General features: G+C 32.6%; 1 protein-coding gene across 3 annotated transcripts in view; it reads left to right on the forward strand.

The window, feature by feature from the left end:
* LOC145254816 (dual specificity mitogen-activated protein kinase kinase 7-like) overlaps positions 1-27,404 on the forward strand; it is a 218,700-nt gene that overhangs the window by 23,646 nt on the left and 167,650 nt on the right. The gene's annotated exons all lie outside the window — the stretch shown is intronic.

Raw genomic sequence — 27,404 nt, forward strand, 5'->3', positions numbered from 1 at the left:
AAAAAAAAAAAAATTAAACTAAAAAGATAATGGCAGTTGACTCGATGCATGTTCGTAATGGTACTTGTACAATTTAATCAAGACATTAAAAAAATGAAAATATATATATATATATAAAAAAAAAAAAAGGTTATATTGTACGTATCCGTTTTGGACTGAAGATCTCCGAAAAAAAAAAATCAATTTGATTGAGTATTTTTTTTTTTTTTTTTTTTTTCGCTGTAAAAAAAAAAAAAAAAAAAAAAAAAAAACTACTTGATGAAATTAAGTGATTTTTTTTTCTCTCTTGGAGAACTTCGTTCCATAACGGATACGTACAATATAACTTTTTTCGATATTTTCATTTTTTAATGTCTTGATTAAACTGTACAAGTACCAATATATTACTATTTTCGACATGACAATTCAGTAAGTTATATTGTTTTTGCTTACAAGGACTTATTTAAAAAAACAATCGATTTATCGCATTTCTAATCACCTAAAAAAGAAAAAACAAAGTAAAAAAATAAAGGAATAGTTTTTGACATCGGAAAATAGGCACTATTTTTTTTATTTTTTATTTTTTTTCGATTTCAATACCCGAAAAGGCTTCAATTTTTTTCGATTACGATAATCGTCCCAACACTCTGTCGGATTCACACTGGATCTCATGGTGTAAGCTTGTGTAGTTCCTAACTTTGAGCTGCAGCTGCACACATATACTTACTGTAGTTTAACATTCTAGAGGCAAAAATATATAATTTAAATCTCGTTAAACAAATGAAACTATAAAAAAAATGAACCGGTGACTGATAAAAATGGGTAGTTTGAAATTTTCATTAATCAGAATTTATTTGGTACATTTCATTCCGTTTACTTGTGTCGTAAAGTATCAGCGCGATCACAAAATCGGGTATCACTTCTAATTGTGAATAATTGAAAAATAAAGAAAAAAAAAAAAAAAAAACGTTTGTCCCTCTGAATTGCTAAATATTTATCGTGCCTTACGAGAAAATTAAGCGGAAATTAAAAGAAAATTGCTTCACTTATTCTTTTTTTAATTGTAATTATATTTTGTTTTGTGCTTTTAATCGCAAGACATTTCTCGTTTTGTTTTTTTAATAATGAATTTTTAAAAATAATTGGCTCTTTGTTTTGTATGGCTTCCATAGTATTTTATTTTAGTTGATCTTTTTGAGCAAGTTATATCGTGAGTTTCGTATTTTGTGTGTGTGTGTGTGTGTGTGTGTGTGTGTGTGTTTAATGTCTACACGCTTAATACAAATGGCAACTGCTTTGATCAAGGGAGATAACTCTACACAAACACTTTCCATTCATGTTCATAAACACCTGCTCCGTTTTTACGAGTACCCCCCCCCCCGTGGTTTAAATTCATAAACGAACCATGTCACTTTGATTTATGCAGGTGCTAGTGTACGAAAGGGGCTCCAAATTTCTGAAAAATTTAGGTCACGAGATATTAGATAACCGGTGTAACATCAAATGACATAGTCTCCTCTTTTTTGATCGTTGCTGTCTTTGAATCACCAGCCGAAAAAAAAAAAAAAAAAAAAATCTGATTTTTTTTTTTTTTTTTATAGTTCTTTTCCTATTTATTTATTTTTTTAATTGGTTACTTTATGATTTTATTGATCTTAAGTCAAAAGGAAAAAGCAAGTTCAATTCAAAGAATCTTAAATAAGTACAACAGTTGTATGACAGCTTTACTTCAAAAATTATTTTTCATGTTTTATGGAAATGTGCCTTCCTTTAGGTGAAGGGCCGAGGAATTTCTCTTCTAAGTATATTTTTTGCCACTTGATGAGGAGTGTGGACCCATGCGCAAACGTTTGCTTTCCACGATCCGCTCCCTTAGACATGTGCAGAAGGTTTTCAAAATAAAAATAAATTTAAAATGAACAAATAAAAGTATAAATGAAATTTACTCAAAGAAAAAAGTCAAAACAGAAAACACGCTCGATTAAATAAAAGTGAAAGAAATGTAGTTATGAAATGAGATAAAATGGCGCAAGAAAAAAGTTAAAGAAATTTAGTTTAGATATAAGTTCGATATAAATTAGCTGCTGATTCTAATTTGTACCTGACATAATTCAACGGCTAAATAGATCACTGAAAACCGTCTGCGCATGTCTGCTAAGGGAGCGGACCGTGGAAAGCAAACGTTTGCGAATCGGTCCACACTCCTCATCAAGTACCTATTTTTCCCTTTAAAAAGTGTTCGCATCGTTATGCGTTCTCCAAATCTGGCTCATGTTAATTCTAATTTACTAATTCAAAATTCTATGCCAGTTAATGTGATATCGGCTGTTTAATACCATGCAGCCTAAATTTTATGAGGCCAAAAATTTTGGCTCCTTTTGTGCACTAGCATCTCTGTTAAATTTTTGAGTGTTGTAGATTAACACCCTCAATTAAATGCCCCCCCCCACCCACACACAAATGTGATTCTACTTTTTTAGTCAATTATGTGTGAACACCCTGAAAAAAATGATGAAAAGAGAAAAATATTTGGAATTTAGAGTTGACGGATCAATTTTACATAAATTTATGTATGCAATAAGAATAAAAAGAACACCTAAGATAATATCAATACTTGTGACCACTTTTTTATTGGTACATACTTCTTGCCTCTATGTGACTTAGACATTTTTTTTTACTTACTATTAATTGACTTGTTAAAATCAAAATGCTATAGTGTAAATAAATACGGTTTTCATTATCTATATTATTTTTGTTCAGACTCAGCATCTCCGATAGTTTCTCCTTTGTTCACGTCTGTTTACTAGCTTGGGTTCCCGGCATTACCCAGGTGTTTGGAGGTGTGTGTAGTAGTCAGTTGGGCTCGAACCCGTACTGCGAAGGAGGAAAAAAAAAATGTCTGCTGTGGAAGTGATGAAGGTTTAAATTAAGGTTAGTCAATCAAAAAGAGGGGATGACTTTCGAAAATATTGGCAAAAAAAGCGACTGCTACCTGTAGAAAAGTGCCCAGTTGAAGTGAAGGAATTAATGTTTTTAGCCAATTTTTCAATATTTGTCGTCCGAAGGGTCGAGCTTCAAAATGATACCGATCTCGTGAAAATCAGTCGCCTCTATCGAAAGTTTTAGGCAGACATACATTTAAACAGACAAGTGAGATTTTTATTATAAACTAGCGAGGGTACCTAGCGTTGCCCGGGTGTTTGAGGTGTGTGCGTGCTCTTAAATAAAAAAAGAAACCCAGCCGGGGGGGGGGTAAGTTCGTAGGAGCGAGCCCGAAGCCCTGAGGCGAAGTTAGAAAAAAAAAATGTGATAAAAACATGACACATTAACCGCTCGGCCAGCCAGAATGAGTTACTGAAAGATGTTTGAATTTATTTAAGTAAGAAGAGAATTAACATTGTGCGAGCGTTACGATGACTACGACGTAAATAATAGCTATTCAGCAGTTAACATTTTCTGCGGGACAGTTTTTAATGAGGTCAGTAACCCGGTTTGTTTGTTTTTACTTAACTTTGGGGGAAAACCCGTTTATTAGGGGAGTGTCTCATCTCTGAATGACAGCAACCGTCTGATATGACGACGGTAAGCCGACATTGACCAAACTTTACATCGCTTTCTAGAGACCACTGGCCGTGGGCCAGGGATTCGAATCGAGTTTCGCTTTTTTATACCGAAAAACAAAAGCAATATGCGATGAACCCTAAATGTCGAATATTTAACGTTTCAAAGTTTGGCAAATTAAATAGACGCCCCCCCCCCCACCCATTCGTAACTCATAGATATTATGATGTCGACGTGATATAAAGTTTTAAAAATGAGTAACGGCCTCGAGAAGCCGCCGAAAAAAATCCTTTTGCGGACATACACAAAAAGCAAACATACATACATACACACATTTTCGCTTTTATATATATATATATGATTTTTATGACTTGCTGATTATGTGTACATCAATGTTTTTTGTGTAGAGGGAATATCACTATAAATGAATGATATATAGCTAAAAAAACTAATCTAAATTTATTGGCAAACAGTAACAAAGTGCAACAAGCCATGTAAAGAAACAATATATTGTATGTATATACAGTTTAAATGCTTGTTCAACGTATATGCTAGGCATTGGCAAAATCTACTCTAGCCACCTATATAATGCTGTTCACCTATGGCTAGATATGGTGTGTCAACCTAAGATTTGAAACCTGACCGTTGGGTCAGCAGTCATATCTTACCCTTAAGTTACACTGTTATGCTTGCCATGAAAGTAAAGAGACTTGTAATGTTTGTATTTGACATTGCTGAGAAAACTCTTTCATGAAGAGTAATCCTTTACGCTAAGCATCAACCATTACCGTCCTTACTAGAAAGCATAATCTGTGCATCTATATTTGTACAATAGTTGAAAGAAAAACACTAATAACGATAATGCCTCTGCATCATATTCAGTTTAGTCTCTTTATGAACGTTTTTCAGAAAATAATCCCTATCCTCAAACTAACCTATCTCAGAACAAATATTCTTTCTTCCAAATCTATCCTTATCACTTCTTTGGCCTTTCCCTGTCAGCTCAATTACCCATACCGAAGCATCACTAACCCTAGGTATGTTAAATTGCCTTTCCTCCAAAAGAGAAAGTTCCGTGGGAGTATTAAATTCATTAGCTGTCCCCAGTCGCTTGTATATCCCCATCAAGGGAGATGACAACGTTAGGTTTTTGCAACTTTTGCAGTGAGGTGTCAGCATTCTCCTACATACAACACCCAAATAGTAACTCATCTGGTACTGAGCAGGCTGAACGTTGCTTAACTTTGGTGATCTAACGAGAACTGGTCTGTCAATATGATTATCACTTCCTTGACCTTTCTCTGTTAACCCAATTTTTCTATGAACCCAAGAATTATCGTCCATTCTTTCAACGTGGCTATACTACATTCCTCTGCTCTGTACAAATCTCCCTATATTGTCCAGATTTAATATTTCTCTGAGCCGATCAGATCTAAGCCTTTCTTTAAAGATTCATATTGAACACTCATCATATTATTCTCATATCATTCCTCTCCAAGCAACACCTGTCCACAACCTTCACTGGTTAGGTTTCACTTCCATATATTATCTTCCCTTGGTCGACAGTGGTAACATTAATCTGTAAAATTAAGACAAATTACTGTTGTCATTACTTATCTAATACATATTAACTGCATATACCTGTCATTGCCCGATCAAAACATATTGCCGAGTGGGTGCATTAGTCACATATAATTTACGATACATTGAATATTATAACTTTTAGGAAAAGTGACCACATGTTGGATTTAGGGATGCATAAAACACATCCATCTTAGTTTGCGTTTGATTTTTATAAACCAACTTTGCTAGTTTAAAGGGGAAATAACTCCCATAGCTGAAATAAATAAGCTTACTTTCGGTTTTAAACACAGCTGTTGTCGGCTATTACAAAGTGAAAATATATTAAAAAAATAAATTAAATTTAAATAACATTTCTAAATAGAAAATTAAAACGATTCTATTGTAACAAAGAATTAATAACATCGAGCTAATTATTAAAATATATTTTCTGTAATGTAATATGCAAATGAGGTTTCATTGAATGTAGATTTCTTTTGAATACATAGTATATATATATATAGAAATCATGCAGGAGTAAAAGTGTATATTTTTTTTTATTGTTTTCAGTATGAAAATTTCAAACGGTGCACCTTTTGTACATATTAAATTGTGGATAAACAGACAAGAATACAATTTTACTATAATACAAGATTCAAGCAAGCAAGGACATCCGGATAGTGCTGAGTTTTATACTTAAGATTTTCATAAGAATTCCATAGTATGTTTACTAATAAAACTATAATACTACTAATAACTTGCGAGACCCGTGGAAATTCAATAGTTGTATCCTTTATTTGGTATATATGGCTGCATTGCTTAAAAATATTTTCGTTCTATGGACGTCCAATGTGGGGGCAAACCCTACAATATTATTGTACCACTTTTGTACAAACTGAAACATGCTTATTTAAATATTCTAGTTAATGTAGTTTTAGAATATATCTGCCCGGAGGGACAGTCTATCTCCAAAACCCTTGGAGTCTGAAATCCTATGCAAACGCAGGCTACATGATACCATCTTTGCACAGAACAGATACTACATTTTGATCCTAGTTCGAAGGCCAAGAAAGTGTATTATTAGTTTCATGTTCAATACAATGGCCACATCAGATGAAATTTTCCAATTACTTTTTTGCATTGCATTTTCAATCTCGTTTATTAAAAAGGGAGTGTAAGGTGATAACATATGTACAAACTAGTATTGGGACAATTGATTTGCATCAGAAAAATTTTAGCCTCACTTCTGATTTAAAAAAAAAAAGAAAAAAAAAAGATTTTTTAAATATTTATTTTTACTTTATTTTTCAATGCTTATCCTAATATATATATATATATATATATATATATTTTGAAATTAGTGATAAAACTAAAATATATAGATCATAACATCAAAATATGGTGTGAATTTATTTTATTTGTATAAAAAGGGGGAGGGGGACTTTGTATAAATTCTGCTAGATAACCTTTAAAAACCTGCAGTTGCATTACAAGCTTTCAGAAAAGCTTAAAAATTAAATAAAAAATTTTTTCAAGATTAATACTGTCAAACATTATTGATAATCAAATGAAAAATAAAATATAAAGTTTTCTTTTTTTTTTTATCATAATTATTTTATACTGTTGGGCTTTTGTCTTTTTTTTATTATTATTAATAGTAGGCTTTTGTCCAGTGGATTTTTTTTTTTTGGTCCCCAAGCCAGCATTAGTAAAACTTTAAAAAAAAAAAAAAAAAATTAGACTTTTTGGAAATTTTGTTGAATTTCAAAATTTTAATGACTGTGTGCGAACAACCTTTGGCATGAGTTTTTTTTTTTTTTTTTTTTTTTTTTTTTACATATTTGTATTACTTAGATTTCGGAACTCTCCCTCTGTATACTGATTGTAAAGCCAATTTTCTAAATACATAACAAGTGGTTTGCGATGGTAGACGTCAATAAAATCAAGAACTAATAATAAAAATGATGCAGCATTTTTTTCTCTTGCACATGTTTCATTGAACAGCAGGGATACTTCCCATTTGTTTCTCTTGCAATCCGTTTTTTTTGTTTTTTTTTTCCATTTGGCGGGCCAATGTTCGAACGTTCTGTTCAAGTGTAAAAAGAAATTTGCCATAGTTGCAAACGTTTTTGATTTCCATGAGCCGTCTTCAGGCGAGTGATGAATTAAAAATGGCATTTGGTAAATTTATTGAAAAATCGATTAAAATCATTTAAAGCACTTACGCATGCCTTCCCTCTCATATTGAGCTTGATTGATTGTTAGTTTGTTTATGCGAAAATGCAATTTTTAATTCATCACTTGTCTGAAGATGACTTGTGGCAGTCAAAAACGTTCACGACTATGCCAAATTTCTTTATCCACTCACAAAAAACATTTGAACATTGGCCCTCCAAATGGAAAAAAACAGATTGCAAGAAAAACAAACAGGAATTATCTCCTCTGTTTAACAAAACATGCTTAAGTGATTACTAGGGCTATGACAACAGCATATTCTTTTCATTGTTTTGACTCTCGAGTATATATCCGACCCAGTTAGACAATATTAAGCAACTGAGAAACACATCACTCTACATAAAAACATAAGATATCAATGGATATATACCTGAGAATCAAAACAAGGAAAAGAATATGCTGTTGTCATAGCCCTAGTGATTACGCATATTGTCAGTTAGGGTTAGTGGTTAAAAAATTTAGTGAACATGCCTAAAAAATTAGAATGATCCATTAATGATAATTTTACATCAAATTTATAAAAGTGATCTCCCACTCTGAATTCTAATTTTTTTTTTTTTTTTTCTTCCAAAGTTTTTCAAGGTGTTCACATAAAAGAAGTAGAATCTCATTTTAGGGAGTGTTAATGTTCAAATATACTATTATTATTAATATTAGTAGTAGTATTATTACTGTTTGTACCTTGTTTTTCTGTTTATAGTGAAACAAATCGATGTGTAAAAATATATATATATATATATATATACACACACACACATCTGTGATATATTATTAACAATTGTAGCAACTGAACAAATTTTTATAATTAGAGTAAAAACATGAACCTTCTTTCATAGAGGGAAGGTACAGAATAGTTAACAAAGTATATCATATTTAATTTAAAAAGAATCGGAATTAGTAATTGTATCAGAATTGGAAATCCTCCCATTATTAGTATAAGCGTAATATTATGTAATGCACTTTTCAAGGTTGTACTTATAAACTCTTTCCTGACGCAGATGGGTGTTTTAATTGTTTTAATTATTATTAAAGAAAAGAATGTTAAAGTTAGGAATTCATAATGTTAAGAGATCAACATATGCTTCTAAAATATCCTCTTTTACACCTTTTTTTTTTTTTTTAACATTTGTTCGCGGTTTTGCTTTGTTTTGATTTTTCCAATTTTTTATAACATTGTTTTTTTTTTTATAATATTAAAACAGGTACCCCCTCCCCCCCCCCGCTAGTATTTAATGAAGTTAGGAATGATATGCATGAAGAAATGAAGCAAAGTATACGTGTTTAGAGTATTTCGAAGAAAGCAAGCAATTTTATCACTCACCCCAAATAAACATTAAGAGAGATTACTGGAACAAATTGCTGGGCTAATGTAATTAACATTGTTTTCAAATATTGATAGTTATCGTGGTTAGGGTATTAAATTTTTTTTTTTTTAAATAATTTGAAGTGATTTGCATGTGTGAAAGACAAGCAAAAATCAAGCAATTTTTTTTTTATTTTTTACTTTTTTTTTTTTTACTTTTGTAAAATTATTTTAATTTTTGTTTTATATTAATGAAATCATTCCTTTTTTTTTTTTTTAATCTTTTGTCATTTATATTGTGCGAAGAGATATGAGTATATAAATGAATACATTTAAAGGCTTTTTAACCATGCATTTACATCATGCAATAATAATTTTTAATCTTAAAAATGTTAATGGATTTGGGCACCATGCAGTACTGTATAAGTTGCAAAAATAAAATAAAAGGGTGGACTGGATAGGTTCAAATCTAATGGCTGGCTATTGTATATATTATGTATACAGATCTGTTTATTATGATCATGGATAATGCTATCATTTATTAGACTAAAAGAAGAAAAAAAAAAATTGACATTTAAAAAATGTAATTAAAATAATCTATTATCAAAAATAGATCCAGAAATTATCAGTAAAATTACATAGAAATTTAAAATATAATTTATTGTAGTAATTGTTTAAAAATATGTTGAATGTAAAATTTTATAGTCCTTGTTTATTTTTATAAAAAAAAAAGAAAATTTACTTTTTGTATAACCAGTGTATTTTATTATTTGGATTCCTCGGATTACTGTTCCTCTCCTGGATCTTGTTCTTGCAATGTGTCTCGTCAAACTGAGAAATCTTTACAGTTGGAGGTTACCTCGCTGAAACGGAAGAATAACATCCAAGATGAGAACAGTAGTCTGAATAATACAATTTATTAATCCGTATCTAAAAAAAAAAAAAAAATTAAAAGAAAAAAAAGTGAAACATAACTGAATTTTCTTAATACTATATTCATTTTTTTTTCTTTCCTACTCTTAACTGATAGACAAAACAAAATAAGATTGTTGACTTTGATTGTATTTACATGTAATATATTTCAAGTCTAATGATAACAAAATGGTGTATATAGATATCACTGTGCCAGAAACTATCAATGAAATCCATATTCCTTCTGGATAACCAGTTATTAGTTTTATATAGTCTGTCAACAATAAGTGTGGTCTCTAGGTTATATGGTTAGCTACGCTGTTGTTAGATTTACTGTACTCAAGGAGCACTATCAGGTTTGCATTTACTGTTTTGAATACCATATTCTTCAGACCAAAAATGTAACATGCTTGACATTTTGTAAATTCTACCCCAATTTGCAAAGGTAAATACCCCCCCCCCTTCTAAAAATGGTTTAAACTATTAATATCAGGAGAAATGTTTTTATTAGGCATCTGTAGCACTTGCAACTATCGGGTTATTTTAAGTTCCGTATGTATTCATATCTGTATTGAATTTCCATATTTTACATGTAAAAAAAAAAAAAAAAAAAAAAAAAAAACTTTAATATTTACTGGGACCTACCAGGATTGGTAATTCTTTGAAACCCGAGTGTTATTCTTTATATGAAGTACTGCTAAGTATAATTTTCATATATTGTTAGATTTAAAAAAAAAAAAAAAAAAAAGTGTTGATGTACGATCGATTATCACCTTGTTTACAGTTGCGGAAATGCTTTTCGTTTAATGTAAGGGCTACTACAGTACTAGATGATCACTAGCTAGTAACTCAAAACTAACCTATGGTCATTATAAGATTTTTTTTTCCTATGTAAAAATGTAAGCTTATCTTAAAAGTATACTATCTTATTATTGGGATCTGATAACAGCAAATTTCAAGAATACCTAGTTCCAATAAATCACCAATATTCTGTGGTATTTGCAGAGATCGGAGTTCTCTGTATTTTAGTGGAATTCTGCTATTTAAAAATAATAAATAAAGCTAGAAAGGGCAGATGTGGGTTCTGCTTTTTGGTCAAAATTTGCTTTTGCTAAATTATATAAAAAGGAAAAAAAACATGATTTCTGTTCAATTGCTGAAGATTTACCGCTTTATTATTTCCATCATGATTTAACTGGATTTTATTTCTTCTCTCTCTCTCTCTCCTCTCTCCTTGCCTTGCCTTGCCTTCTTTTTCCCTATTATGACGGTTCTCTTACAAAATTTAAAATATTAATTTTGCCATGAAGGAAGAGGGCAAGATGACTTTCTTTTCATCAAAGACTGACTTCCTGTCTCTTTCTCTTAACCTGTGCAGTCTATCTTAATTTTGATTTAGTTGAAACTGATTGGAGTTGTTTAGGAATTATACATTTTTTTTTTTCATTGAACTTTCTCAACACATCTCAATTTTTTTTTTTTTTTTTTTTTTTTTTTTTTTTTTAACCGTTGGCTACTCTCATCCTTATATTTGGTTTAATCAGAATTATGTGTCAGCAATTATTAAAAAAAATCTCTCGGGCCAGATTTTTTTTTTTTTTTCAGCCAATGCTCTTTCTCTGGTTATAATTCTAAATTAGTATTTTAATGTAAGTTAAATTCAAGAATATAAAAAATTGAAAATAGGTTTTTTCATAAAACCTATTTAAAATTTACATAAACACAATTTTGAATTTCAACAAAAAACTGTTTTAAGGAATTATCTACAAATAGTTTCTTTTCCTATTCCAGCTTTATTGACTGAGAAATTCCAGATGAAAGCAGTGCTGATTCATTTAGAGCGTTGCTGTTATTTCAGAATTTCATTTCTCTTGCACTTGATGCTACCAGATCAGGCTGTCTCAAGATACTGGCTTCCTGACCAAACATTGATGTTATTGGTTATTTTTTTCCTTTCCCCTCGATCATATTCTGAAAAAAAACAATTTTCCTCTACAAAAAAAAAAAAACACTAATAAACGAATGGTTGACAAGAAAGTTCTTGCAGTTTTTAACTTTTAAATTCAGATGAATGTATCTTGGCTCAAACAAAAATTTATCAATTTAAATAAGCACCATCAGAATCAACACACGTTTGCCAATGCAAAACAAGTGTATTTATGCCAGTAACAGTGTTCTAGTGACAATGAAGTTGAAGTCATTTCTGATATCGTTTAGGTTTTTGAAGCATTTCTCATGCAGATGTTGAACCTTTTCTGTTAACTAATACTGGGTGTTGTTGTCGAAGTTTCTGATACCTTTCATCCATTTTCTCACAATACTTTTCTACTGTAATGGTTTCACTTGCATTCAAAAAAACTATGGATGAGACCTGTTGCAAATCATCAAAAAGTCAACATGACCTTTTTTTTTGGAGGGAGTGTTGTAGAGCTTTGTCAGCATCTCACTACTGAACTGAGCATCATCAGTCGTCGTAAAGAACCCATTTTTCATTGCAAGTCATAACCCAGTGAGGAAACAGGTTATTCTTGTGTAAAAGAAGGGAAGATGACACTTCATAACAGCGTTTCTTTTGGTTGTCGTTCGATTCGTGAGACATTTATCAAGTTTTTTGTGTGTCTTTCCAATCTCAAGTGGTTCGAAATCATTGAATATGTTACGTCTAATTCAGAAGCAAGTTCTTGAACAGTTGTTTATGGATTGGCTTCAACTAAGGCGCTTAATTGATCATTGTCAACATTTGGTAGCTAACTACTACGCTGATCATCTTCAAGACTCTCGCCGCCGCCACAAAATTTCTTAAACCACCATTATGCTGTGTGTTCAATAGTAGTTCTTGGGCAAAACGCTTCATTGATATTGCAAGCTGTTTCAGCAGCTTTTCGGCCTAGCTTGAATTGAAATAAGAAAATTGTGCAAATTTACTTTTTTTCCATCTTGTATTCAACGTTCTGAGAAGACATAATTGTTTTAAAACTGTTGTAATGTAAATGATTAGATAGAGCGAAAAACGCTCTTTAAAATGATATTAAGTAAAGGTATTATAATGAAAATTTATTTGAAAATATATCATTTGAAATCAAAATTAAAAATCTGCAAGAACTTTTTTTTGTCAATCTAATATAAAGAATTTGTAACAAAACTTTTACCAAACTGACCGGATTCAGCATTAAACAAGTGAAGCATGCATGGTCCTCCGTGAGTGCACAGTGAACGAGGCATAAAACAAAATGACTAAGTTCAGCATTGCTCCCCCCCTCCATTTAGCCCCAAAAGTTCCCAGAGGACGTCAAATCCTGGTGAAAATGAACAAACGATGCAGTTTTAAGCCTTAACGTATGTAAATTTGAGTTCAGCACCATGCAAAAAAAAAAAAAAAGAAATGACTAAGTCCATCATTTTCCCCCTCCCCATTTAGCCCCCAAAGTCCCCAAGGCTTTAACATATTTAAATTTGAGTTCAATACCATGCAAAACTGCTAAATAGACACACACAGAAAATTTTGGACAAATATGGTAAAATGGTCTTTAAAATGAAGTGTTTTTATTAGCCCTAAAAGAGCCCCAAGAGTTGTTTGCAAAGTATAGACAAACAAAATTATATAGAAATCGGTTAGTTACAACTTTTCAGAAAGTTTTATAAAAATCCAAGGCATCAAATTTTTTTTTTTTTTTAATAAGCACAAAAGTGTCAATTTTAGCCATTCTAACCCGAAAGGTACCATTGAGGAGGACAACTGGAGTTTTACCGGAAAATCTGTTCTGTTACTTTTTTACTCCTATCATTTTAATGTTTGTGCAAAATTTCCAAAAATTCCAAGGCGTAGTTATTGAGAAAAGTGCGGACAGACGAATAGACAAGGGTGAATTTATAGGTCCACCCTCCTTTTGTCGGGAGACCAATAACTCAAAAAGAGTTCATATGGCGAAAAACAATCGAACCATCTCGTGAGAGATGTCTTATGAAAATAACATTTTGATTTCTCTAAACTTTTAATGTGGGCATATTGCTATAAAACTTAAAAAAAAAAAAAAAAAAAAAAATGGCATCAAACTGGAAATTGCTAAATACAATATTGTTTTGCGGTAAATAAAAATTAATCATAATGAAAGCAATCACCATCCTAAACATCGGACAAGATCCTATTGTTGTTGTTTTAGTCCGGAAATACGATTGTACAGGGTGGAACAATAAATTTGTCACCCTAACGAAAACATTGCAGCACTATTTTAAAACTTTTATTGAAAAAAATCAATTCAGGTAACTTGATTATGTAGTAGAGCTGACATCTATTCAGTGTAGCCGCTTTCGGCCTCAATCACCACCTCGATACGGAACCGGAACTGGAAGCATGCCTTTTCCACGAGTGCCGACGAGAGTTTGGCGGATGGCAGCATTCAGGCTTGCTTTGGTGTTGTGGGAGGTCATGTTGGTGATGTTCTCGACATATGAATAAACGAAGTAATCCAGTGAGTTCAGGTCAGGAGAGGATAGGGGTCAGTGAGAGAAGGGTACAAAGTTGTAGCACTCCTTCTGAAGCCAAAGCCTAGGTCTCTTTGGATTTGTGGGCTGGTGCTGAGTCCTGCTGCGACACCTAATTGTGCCAAGGAATCACTACACTTCAACACATCTGGGTACACTTTGGTGTTGACTTTCAAGCTGACTTTGAAGATGTGAGGTGGCATGATGTGGCCCTCACTTGAAAGAACACTAAGACTATAATCATGAAAGAAACTCTGTTTTCATCCCCTTGGGCATGTCCCTCAAGCGTTGAATAATCCGGATTTGCATTTTGAGGGTGTTGGCAATGGCCCTGTTGCCATAACTTTGATCAGTAGAGAGCATGAGTTGTACAACGGTGCATCTCTGATCTCGCTCGTTGAACATTGTGTCACTTTCAAACATAATAGAACGCTCTTATTGCTCTTGGGATTTGTACATGACTGGCCAACTAGTAGATGGTCTGGAACAAAAAAAAGAAACCGGTTTTCATCAAACGGAAATGGAATCATGTCTTTTGTAGGGTGACAATTTTCTCGTTCCACCCTGTAATTTATTTTCAAGTTCATTTTAATTATTGCTACATTTTGTTTCTAGCCCAAAGGCCAAGTTGAAAATTTAATTCTATGCCACTAATGGCCATCTTTTTATTTTATTTTTTATCCAAAATGTGTATGAAATTGGCTCCTTTCCTTTTTTGCTTTTTTTTTTCTATAAATTTATTTGTTCTCATAATGCATTGCATCACAAAGGCTACATTTTTAAATATATTAATAAAGGACGAAGAAATGTGTCTACCAATATGTCATCCAATTGATCTATGGTTGCAAGACATAGCAATGGGAGAGTTTGATTGGAAGTTTTTGACTACCTATGCCGCATTTTACATTGTCAGTGGACCAACCCAACTGCTGGTCTTAACTCACACCTCAACCTGAAGTCTTTGACATCTATTTTGTTGCAGTGATGTCTTTGATGGTTCCGACATTCAGCTTGATTACCAAGAGAAACAATTTATAGTGTAATGCTCCCTACATCTCTGCCTGATTGGTGCAAGCATATTGGTGGAAAACCTGAATAACAGCAATGAAGGGAGACGTAACTGAGCTGTCAGGATCACAGGTGGTTGGTTAACTTTCAACAGTGAGATCGTGATTGGTTGCCCATCTCGTATAACCTTGCTCAAAACCGCCATGCATTGGACACCATTATTTGGGACGTTGTTTAGGTCAGAGAAGCCAGTTCACAGGGTGAATACTGTTATAACAACAAAAGATAAATGGAAGCTGCCATGTTGAATTGGCCCCAATTAGTGTAGACAACATGTTTGATAAATTCAAAAACAGAAAGAACTTTTTTTTTCTTTTTTTTTTTTTTTTACTTGGAGTTCTTTTGAAATATATTCTCTATCCTCTTGTATTCTATATAAGTGAAAAATAAATATATTTTTGGAAGAAAAATCTTGCATATACCCTCTCCTTTTTCACCATTCCATTCTCTACTGCATTGCAGCCTTATTTAAAAACCTATATACTTATTTACCAACAATACTTCAAGAGAACTACCATATTCTTTTATTATATTTAATTAAACAAACAAAAAAATTGGATTTAATGGTTTTATAGGGTCAGGTGTGACTTTTTTTTTAAATTTTTATTTATTTATTTATTTTTTTCTTAATCCTAAAAGAGATGAGGTCTCTAAATGGGGATAAAATAAATATATTGATTTTTGAATTTTGTAAACCATCTTATGCAGTTGAATATGGTTAAATTTGTGCTCATTTTTGCATTAAATACTAATCCGTATTAATTTCTGTGTATTGAATGGATACCACAGTACTTAGTTCGCTGTACCATATTATAACTAAGGTCCATGTAAAATTTCAGCCAAATCAGACCAGTAGTTTCTAAGAAAGTGGAATGGATAGACAGAAAAAAGAAGTTTTTAACAAACTGATTTGCCCTTAAACATAACATTAAATTCCCTAAAAAAAAAAATAAAAAAGTAAAAAAACAAAAACTGAGATACGTGCATGCAAGTATTATGTTTTTTCTAAACTTCTTGTAAGTAAAAAAAAAAAAAAAAATACTCTAGCTGATCAAAACCTAGACAGTGAGCCGAGTACAACATGATTTTAAAGTGTTTTCAAACCTACTTATTCTTAACAAGGAATCTGTCATATGAACCATTTACACATGCGCATTTGTGAAACAGTTGACAGATAAAAATCCGATCGATGACTCCTACATATCAATTTTTCAATTTTGACTCCTTAGCAGCCCCCCCCCCTTTTTTGCGGATGAAAATAAATTAAAAGATTTTCCACATGTCTCAATACCCTATGTATCAAATTTCGAATTTGTAGATCAAAAATTCGTTGAGTATATAGGTTGAGAAGTGTCTTCACTCACACACACGTTCTAACTTTTATAGATATACTAGCAAATGTGCCTAGTGTTGTCTGGTATTAAACGTAACAATAAATTTGGAAATTGTGTACGATTATGAATATCTCTAATATCAAATAATCCTTATACACTGTGAAATTTACTTTATGTATGAAAACCAAAGAGCGGATATATAACATATGAGAAATATTTGGAATCGAGTCTCTTCTTGCTGTTATTTCAAATCATTTGAAACCATAGCAGCAGGTTTTAGTCTTCCCTCCATCAAGGCCAGCGGTTTGGGAAAATATATCTGTATGAATATATCTATACTGGTAGCCAAATTGAATATTGAAATGCTCATATCTTTGGTTCTATGGGACGAAACTGCATGAAAATTTGCACTTTTTGGAGATTATAATACTATTCTATGGTTAAAATTTTATGACAATTTTTAAAAAGAACTTATATTTTCAAACCAACAAAAAATGCCCAAATTTGCCTCCATTTTTATATATATAGTGTCGTAGCAGGACAGCTTCAGTTTTGATGCTTTGGAATAAATTTTGCTTAGGGGTGTTTTTTTGCTTAGTTGTCAGGCCACTATATATATATATATATATATATATATATATATATAGTGTTAGGGTGATTAATCGAGAATCGAAAAAATCTGCACTTTATGGAGTATTGGAATCGTTATTGGAAAAATTTGCGCCTATTTTTCGATGCTAAAACGATTCTTTTTATAGTTATTTGTTTATTTGTTTAAAACTTAATTTTTTTTTGTTTTGCTCATATTGATGATGAAATGATAAATACTTATTGATTTTAAACTACCAGTGAAATTAAAATCAATAAGTCACACCCATAAGTGCAGTTTTACATTTGCAAAATATATACACATTTTATGTGGATTTTTGCGGTAATTGATTTCCCCACCCTGCTAACAAAAACAACTCTGTATTTAAAAATTTAAACAGAATCGGAATCGGGAATTGTATCAATCGGGAATTCAAAACAGGAAAAGTTTAGAAATCGTCTTTCACTAAAATATATATAACTACTTCATTTACTCACATAAAATTAATTTACGAAAGTATAAATTTATGGGTAAACTTTAAGTATTTACTTCAAAAGTGCTCAATATGTAGGTAGAACTAGTTAGTAAGTTATAAAATATATATGGCGATTAAGCTACACTGAATATTCTGCGTTTCATCCACTCTAGGATTCTTCAGGCTGAGGCGCATAAGCCTGAAAAGTCCTAGAGTGGATGAAACGCGGAATATTCAGTGTAGCTTAATCGCCATATATATTTTAGAACTTATATATATATATATATATATATATATATATATATATATATATATATATATACACCCACTTATGTCAACCACAGACAGTGTTTCATTGCATCACAGGTCATCCATGTGGCTAGACTAGCACCCATCTCGAGCCAGAAATCAAGCCTACCACAATCTAATTCATAGTCAGCAGTTCTATCTGACCTATGAGATTGTGTTTGTAAATATCTTTAAATGTCTTTATGTAAACATTTAACCGCTACTTTTAAAGTATTCCCTTTGTTTACAAACAAAGGTCTTTGCATTATGCTAAGTAAGCAGCAAGTGCATATATTGCTGCAACTATTTAAATATCAATGGTTACATAGCTTTAGCTCTATTGTGTTGATTTTAGACTGGTTTTCTGATAAGACCCTGGATCAGTAGAATTTGTTTTCCATATGAAATGAAAAAAAGTGAGAGAATGTTAAAGACATAAATTTGCGTTCTTTAAAGTTCTATTTCTATCAACATTAGTAAAGATCTCTGCCAAAGAGAAACAATGCAGCATTTTGGATAGAAACAAAGTGTAGTATCTGTTCTGATGTTACAGTCTAATCTGTCCTCTATCAGTGAAGTTCTTCCAAACTGAAGCTTTTTTTTTTCTTCATTCCAGTGTATGTCTACAAATATTTGGAGGGGGGGGGGGCTAAGACTCCAACGTCTGTTTAAAGAAAATAAATCTGACTGACTTCAGCAAGATTTCCTAATATTCACCATATTGGCGAAGAATCAGTTTGTGAGGGGGGGGGGGAGACAATTCCAGACTTCGACAGTTTTTTTTGTTTTTTCTTTTTACATGAGGAAATTATCTTGTCTTGCTAATTTAGACTGTCCATACTCTCCTTCTGCCATTCACACTTGATATGTGAAAAATTTCTTTGATAACGTTTCTGAATTTTTTGTTTTGATTCTTCGAACTACTGTTCTCATCTTGAGTACTGTTTTCGTAACGTTTTGGTCGATGTAACCGCCAACCTTCCCTCCAGGGAATCTTTCTGTCCAACTCGGGGAATCTGTATGGAAGAACCCTTAATTTAATGCATGGGAGATAGCGTGCTCTTGTTTCATTAGTCAGGTAGAAGTTCTAAGTAATTCACAATTGTATTTTTGAGTGTCGCCTGCTTTGAGGATTGAACCATGAATCTCCTGAAGTGTGTGACTTACAACTAACTTTTACCAATATCCATTCCCAATTTTAGTATGAATTTTAGCATCTATTTTGTTTTTAGACGTATAATCTTACTACTTATCATCTATATATTAATACGATAGCATGTGTGTTATTTTCTGTGTCACGCTTACATCCGAGTCGTTTAATTATTATGTACTTCCATTTCTTGTAATAATTTTACCAAGAATTCTTCATAAGTTTTGGTTTTGATTATAGCTGATGGCACTTAAGTCATCTATTTTTTTTTTTATTTTTTTATAAATAATTTTACCAAGAATTCCTCATAAGTTTCAGTTTCGATTCTAGTTAATGGCACTCCAATAATCTATTTTTAAAAAATAATTTTATCAAGAATTCTTCATAAGTTTTGGTTTCGATTATAGTTGAAGGAACTAAAGTCATACATTCATAAGTTTGGGTTTCAATTCAAACTGATGAACCCAAGTCATATAGATATATTTTTTTATTTTTGAAATTGCAACTTTATAATATATAAAAATCGATAGAACATTAACTCTATAATAATTCGTATAGATTTTGTATATATTAAAATCATATTTAAGCGTATTTTATGCCCTAGCTATGCCGGGATAAATACTTTTGCAGTTTTAATAAAATAGTTACAATAATATCAGTGTCTCTATTTACACTGAATATCTACAGAATGCCAACATCAATATATTACATATGAATTAGTCCCCTGTGGAATTTCCACAGGTCTCGCTAGTTATATATTACTACTTTTAAAGGTTCCTTCAGTCTTTGACAGACTATGGATACCCACGTAGGGGTGCCTGCACATGAAATTTTTGTGGCAGGAGGTGCACTATTTCCAACCACACCCCTCATGAGTCGACATTGTTAAATAGTGGCAAGTGAAGTGTATATAGAGGACGACTGGAAACAAATGCCGAGATAAGCGGAGAACACATACAGCGCCTAGAATTCCCACATGGTCACCCATCTGGTACTAACCAGGCTCAATGTTGCTTAACTTTGGTGATCTGATGAGAACTGGTGCGTCAATATGATTATGTCGTTTATATTACTATCTATTATTACTAAATTTGATAATGTCTTCACACACTGGATTCTTTTGTCTTAAAAGTTACAAAAATGGTAAAATCTTTGGCAGAGCTAAGCATCCTAATTACGTGCTTCTTTACATTAATATCTACAAGCAGGCATTAGAATCAAGTATTTTTTAAATTGACTTTTGTCCTTGTTGCAGCTGTCAACTGGGGCGGGTTGAGTCTGATTGCATCAACTTGATACGGTTTGGGCGTCTGCATTAAGATTTTGAGCTTCCTTAGCTGCAATCACAATTCCAACTATAGATGTTAGGGTTAAAAATGAGCTCATGGTTTGAGATTAGAGAGCCACGTTCATGTTGCTAAGTGATTAGAACCAGGAATGCCCATACATGTGATCAAATAATAAATTAAATACAATATATCTCCAGTATATACAACTGTTTAGACTATTTCAATATAATTAGATAATTTTAAAAGTAGTATAACCCCCCCCCCTCCAATGTATGGGCACCTTGTTAAATTTTGTGACATATTTCCATTCTATGGAGGTCAGGCGCAAATGAACACCCCATAATTTTATTATACCATACTTCTTCAAACTGAAACATAATTATCAAAGTATACTTACGCAGATAGATATAAAAAGTCTTTATTAAGGTTTGTGCCTATTTCCATTCTATGGAGGCCAGGCGCGAATGCAGACCCCACAATTTAAACATACGGGTTTGTATTACTGTACTCATAGATTCGAAAAAGTTGTCAAAAAACAAATATATAATAAATGTTATCAAAGGCAAGATAAATTACTTTTCTACCAAACTGGATATAATTTTTGTGTTTTTATTCAATTTAACATGTTTATTCAGCTCGAAAAGCATACAGTGTTTACCGATATATTGGAAAATTCAAAATGGCGGCCGACTCTCTCTTTAACAAGGTAAGTTCGGGAAAAGGTGTTATAAATAATAAACTAGACAAAATACTATTAAAAAACCACCGAATATATGTCAAGTTATGTCACGGTAACATATATTGAGCGAATTTCTAACAGTATTTTGTCTAGTTTATTATTTATTACGCCTTTTTCCGAACTTACCGTGTTAAAGAGAGAGTCGGCCGCCATTTTGAATTTTCCAATATATCGGTAAACACTATGCTTTTCGAGCTGAATAAACATGTTAAATTGAATAAAAACACAAAAATTATATCCAGTGTGGTAGAAAAGTAATTTATCTTGCCTTTGATAACATTTATTTGTTATATATTTGTTTATTGACAACTTTTTCGAATCTATGTGTACAGTAATACAAACCCAAACATACTTATCAAATATTATGTACATCTATATCAAAAACATTTGAAACGTTTTTTTTTTAATTTTTAAGTTTTTTATTTCTATACTTTGTGGACCATGCGCGTACGCAGACCCCATAATTTTAATGAATCCTCATTATGCCAGATCAAACATACCCATTCCTGTGTCTCGATACATCTTCTATCATTATGTGATAATTTTTCTATAATAGTCAACCATATAGGAACCTATTCGTGACCAGAGACACACACACACACACACAGACGTTCAGCTTTTTTTTTATATGTATGTATATGTTATAAACAATTATCTACCCCAACTATCTATGCTCAATAATCAGACTGTGATTGAACAGTTAATCACACTATGTATTAAGCAACCTTGCATTAACTACTTTATTTTGTATTCAGATCATGGTTAGTGTGACTAAATGATCACCTTCATGATTGTGCTATGATAAAACAAGTACTTGATGCAAATCAGTTAAGCTCTGTGCGTGTGTTTGATATGGTCATATAGCATAGAAAAAGAGAACCCTAGGCATTTTCCGTCACTCCTTGCATTTTTTGCTTTTATTTATTTATTATTTTTATTTTATTTTTATTTTTTTTTGCTGTACGTTTTCTGCCCAATCTATTCTCACTTGCCTTTGACTCTAATTTGTCTCTGGGAACCTCAGAGCTGCCAACTGTTCCAAACTGGGTACCATCCATAAACTGTCTCAAAACTTATTGTCAGTTCTAAAATGGTCTATAAATTAACTCTAAATATATTAACTTCTATTGTTTTTTTTTTTTTTTTTTTTTTTTGTCTCAATTGCTGCCACACCTTGATTAACAGTCCTATTTCAGCTTCTTTTGTGTGCTTTTATGAACAACTTTCTCTCTATCATCTTTCTACTTAGCTCTCTCTATAACCTTTGTTCTGCTGATCAACTGATTTCCTAATTTTTTTTGTTAGTTTTTCCTCTTTCTTTTATATAATTTCTAGCACTTTTGTGGGGTGGGGGTGATAGTATCATATTAGCATACCTGTGTTACAAAGTTTGTGACCGAACCATTGAAGCTGCATTCTGATGAGGTCTTCCTGATTCCTACAAGAAAGAAATGTGGATTCCCCACTTCAATTATGACTCCTTACCTCGTAGGTGGGGTGGGAGTATTCAGCTCAAGATAAATTGCAACTCTACTCTTGGTTTTTTTCTTAAAAAAAAAAAAAAAAAAAAAAAAAAAAAAACTAGATTTCTTTGAAAAATTGCTGCCTCCAGATTCCCAACTTTCTGCCTCTTTGTAAAAACAACAAAGATAATTACTCTATTTAGAAGTCCCACGTTAAATTAGTATCTGTATAAACTTTGTGCTTGGCATCTTTATATTTCTTTTATCTGTAGATCCTGGCAGATATCAATAATAAATAAAGTGTTTGGTACTTCCTTTGAGTAACCTAATCATAAAAAAAAAACTTTATCTATTTTTTATTTTACATAATCCAATTCTTGGCATGGATACTCCAAAAGTCATAAGCTTTGTGCATTTTAAATAACACATATAATATTCATTATACAAGATTGTTGCCATGTTGGTTAAACTACAGAAACACAAAATGCTTTATATTGTGACGTTCTGGAAAAAAAAGTCAGACTTTTGAGAATACTAGGAATCTTAGTTGGATTTTCTGATCTTCAAAGAATTGACAGTCTGAATATTGGGAGACTTTCACCAGAAATTAGACCTGATCATCGGATATATAAATGAATAGAGCACATTAGATATACTAACTCCTACACTTGACATTGCTTGTCAGTCTTTGCACTTACATTTTTGTTTCGTTCATTGATCCCCCCACCCTGTTACTTTTCTTAATTTCTTGTAAGAAAATATTAAAATTTTTTAGAAAGATATTTCAATAAAGGTAAGGGACGTTCCAAAAGTAATGGCTCCTATTTTTTTATTCTGTCCGAATGAACCGGAGAGGATTGCACTGTTATGATGACTGAACTTTTGCATTCATGATCTGAAAGTTTCATCTTTGTTGCAGATATTGACCGTGTAAGACTCTAAGAAAGCAATCCCTGTCATGGACGTGTGTTTGAAGCAGAGGTGCATGATTGAATTCCTGAGTAAAGTACATTAAGAATAGTGGTGACTATGAAGAAAAATAAATTCTTCTGTACAAAAGATCGCTCATTTTAATGGTACCGCTCCTGTTTTCATAGCTTTTCAACTTGAGCTAAAAAAAAAAAAAATGCTTTACTTTTGGAACAACCATTATTTATATATATATATATACACACAGTGGATAGCAAAAGTATTTGGTATATTTTTTTTTTTTTCGTATTTCTCAGTTTTATATCTTTCAAGAAATATCAAGTTAATTTGTATGAAATTTGCACTCAATCTTTAAACAGATATTATCTCTCTAAAAATAAAACAGAAATAGAAAATATACTTAATTGACAAATATTTATTAACAAAAAAATCAAAACACACTGTCAAATTTTATTTTGAAGCAGCCATTTCATCTTGCTACAATATTTCAACCCATCAGAAAGCACCACAGTGTTCCGGCTTCTTACAGGTCAGTTGATAACCGCTCTGATACTGTGCAGGTTGCTTTCATTACTGTTTTAAAATGGTTAAAACAAAGGAATTGTCTAATATGTGCCAAGAAATCATAGCAAAGTATAAAGATGGAAAGAGATCCTGGAAAATAGCTTCAGAACTAAATTTGGTGGTGTGTACAGTTGGGGTTGTCGTAAGAAAGTGGAAAACAACGGGTGGTAATAGTAAAAGTCTTCTAAGAAGTGGTCGGCCACGTAAATTAAATGTTACAGCTCTGTACATTGCTTGTAACTTGAAGAGCCATTTCTGACTCGTTCAGAAATTTAAAAAGATTTACAGGAAGCCGGTATTGAAGTAAACAAGGATACAATCAAGAAATCTTTGAATCGTACAAACCTGTATTTTAGATCACTAGAAAAGACTTCTTTGTTAAGTCGTAGACATGTTAAAGATCATTAGATATTTATAAACAAATTTCAATGGGAATTGGATGACTTCTGGAACAGTTATTTGATCAGATGAAACAAAAATAGAGCTTTTTGCAACAAACATGCGCACCTGTGTCTGGAGGAAAAAGAGCACAGAATTTAAACCCTAACCTGATACCATTTCCACTGTAAAATTTTGAGGTGGAAATGTGATTATTTGGGGCTGATTTTCTGCAAATGGAGTTGGAGGAATTGAATGCAGCAAAATACAGGAAGATTTTTTGAACATATCTGTTCAAGAGTGCCGCAGAGTTAGAATTGGGCCATGACTTTATCTTCCAGCAAGACAATGATCCTAAGCACAGGGCTAAAATAACTATGAAATTGTTTAAGGATAATGGGATTAGTGTTCTACAGTCACCTAAATCCCACCGAAAATCTGTGGAAAACTTGAAGTTGAGATGCATGCAAGAGATTCCAAGAATATCAAGGAATTGAAGAAAGTTTGGCAAGAAGAATGGCTAAAACTACCAGCAAGTGCTTGTAAGAAACTAGTAGGCAGTTATGGAAGATGTTTTGAAGCTGTAACGCAGAACAGGATATACAACTAAATGTTAGTAAATGTATCAAATACTTTTTCATATGGATAAATTGATTTTTCCTTAATAGGTATTTGTCGCCTAAGTATATCTTCGTTTTATTTTTAGATAGATAATATCTGTTCAAAGATTGAGTGCGAATTTCATTCAAATTAAGTTGATATTTTTTGAGAAATACGAGAAAACCAAAGTACCAAATATTTTTGCTACTCGCTGTATATATACACCAAGTTATAGGTATTCAAGAGAGAAAAACTCATGAATTTAACGAGGTTATTAAGACTGCTCAATAAAGGAAGAGCAAGATATTTTTATTAATATAAACAAATTTACAAGGTCATGATGCTGGACATGCTAATCCCTACAGCCACCTACCTTGAAAATGCTGCTGTGAAACCTGACATAGTTATATGGAATAAGTCAGAAAGAGTTGCAACCTTGATTGAAGTGAGTGTTCCTAATGATGGCGGCCTGAACAGAGCTGAGAGAGAGAAACAGACCAAATACCAAGGTCTCATGTACGATATGAAAAGAAACTGGAATCTTAGGGAGATATCAATCATACCAGTTATCATAGGTGCTACAGGGCTTATGAAGAAGAACCTGAAGTCCTACCTTACTAATATTCCTGGTGAACCAAGTGCAAAAGAGATTCAGACAATTGCACTTAAGGGAACAGCGAGGATACTAAAAAGAGCTCTCGGTTGGTTTCAATAAAAAGCGGGGCAATGTTGGCAGCTGGTTTGGCTGCCCCATACCCAGCATTACAATCTTCAAAGGAAGAAAAATGAAAAAAAAAAAAAAAAAAATGTTTTGGAAGTCCTCATCAGGCTAAGATCACAGTATAGTATGCTACACTTAAGTTAATTTCTCCTTGGTCAATGGAGGGAAACCCTTCTATACTAACACAACTTTTATTTTTGCCTATTTCCAGAGTGCCCCGTTTTGGGGAGCTGGTTTTCCTCCACATTAAAAACGATCGTGTTACATTTTTCTCCCGTGGGGGAGCAAATAAATAGCTATATACAGTATTTTCAATAAGAGTCAAGCCATTTTAATGCGATTATACAAAGTCCTAAGTTGTAATTTACTATTGTTTTGAGTGTCGCCCAACCCCACGGAGGATTGAACTTTTCACCTTCAGAAGTGTCTAACAACTGAAGTGTAATTGAAATAGTAGTCCGAAGAATCCAAATAATCAATCTTCATCTCAAAAATACAAGAAATATTAAATGTATGATTTGAAAATATACTAACTAAATACACACAATATATGTCGCCTCCATTGAACCTTCAACCTTCGGAAGTGTGTAGAAACTGATGTAGAAGAGAAACAGTATTCCGAAGAATCAATCCTCATCATAGTGCTTCCTTATTCTTCATTTGAGAACTGGCTTTCTTTTGATAACTGGTATGATTCCCTAAGATTCCAGTTTCTTTTGTAAGTCGCCTGACAAGGACGTGATTTTGATCAGACATCTGTCCGAAACATTACCATATCCAGTATCACGACCTTGTAAATTGGTTTATATTAATAAATGTGTGTGTGTGTGGGGGGGGGGTATACTGAGTTGAACAGGCTCCAGGCATTTCAACATAATTTATGAGTGTTCTGTCATCATCAAACCCGATCAATCCAATTTTAGGCATCAGTAGTGAACCAAACTTGTCCAAGCATCTCTGTCCTGGGCAACTTCTTGACCATCCTCCATTTAGTGACAGTTATCTTTACATCTGCCTCGATCTCATGATGGCAGGATTTTCTTGGTCTGCACTACCCCACCACCATTAAAAAAAAAAAAAAAATGATCCTGCATTAGATGAATGAATGGAGCATGGCCAATCCATATCCAACATCTTTGTAGGATGTTGTTGTTTGTTGGTCACTCCTCTGTTCCTTGTTGTCAATAGGCAAGTATTAACTGTCTGGATCTGCCTCACAGCAGGAGCAGTTGTCCTCCTCATCTCTGCTCTGTAGAGCAGAACTGGCTTAACCATTACCTTGATGATCTTGTCTTGGTCTTACGGTTTGCTTTTCTGGTTTTCTGGACAAAAAAAAAAACCCATCTTACTCCAGCTAGTATTTTGTCTCCCTACAAAGTCACCATGCAAAGAGTATTGTTGCCACATCTAGGCTGCTGCATCAACCACAAACCCTAACCAAACCGGATGTGAATTTGATATTTGTCCTCTTCGAAGGAATCTGAATGGCAGCCTAGAGTGAATACTGCATCGGTGTTGCTGGGTAATCAAAGGTGTTTCGAGAATGAATCGCACAAACAAATATATACTTTTAAATATATGCTATTAACATTTTAGCATAACTCAAAGTAAAAAAAGATAGAGAAAAAAAGGTTAAAAGTTAAAATTGTTCTCCGAAGATGAATATATTTGCTGGTGGCACCACACTCTATAACAGAAACGAGAGCAAAACTAATGAACACCGATCTGAGGCTGAAACATTAGAGGAAGATTTCCAATCTGTAGTGGAATGAGAAAGTAAATGG

The sequence above is a fragment of the Euprymna scolopes genome, chromosome 30 (genome assembly GCF_053919585.1).
Source record: "Euprymna scolopes isolate OS-2025 chromosome 30, ASM5391958v1, whole genome shotgun sequence".
Lineage (NCBI taxonomy): Eukaryota > Metazoa > Mollusca > Cephalopoda > Sepiida > Sepiolidae > Euprymna > Euprymna scolopes.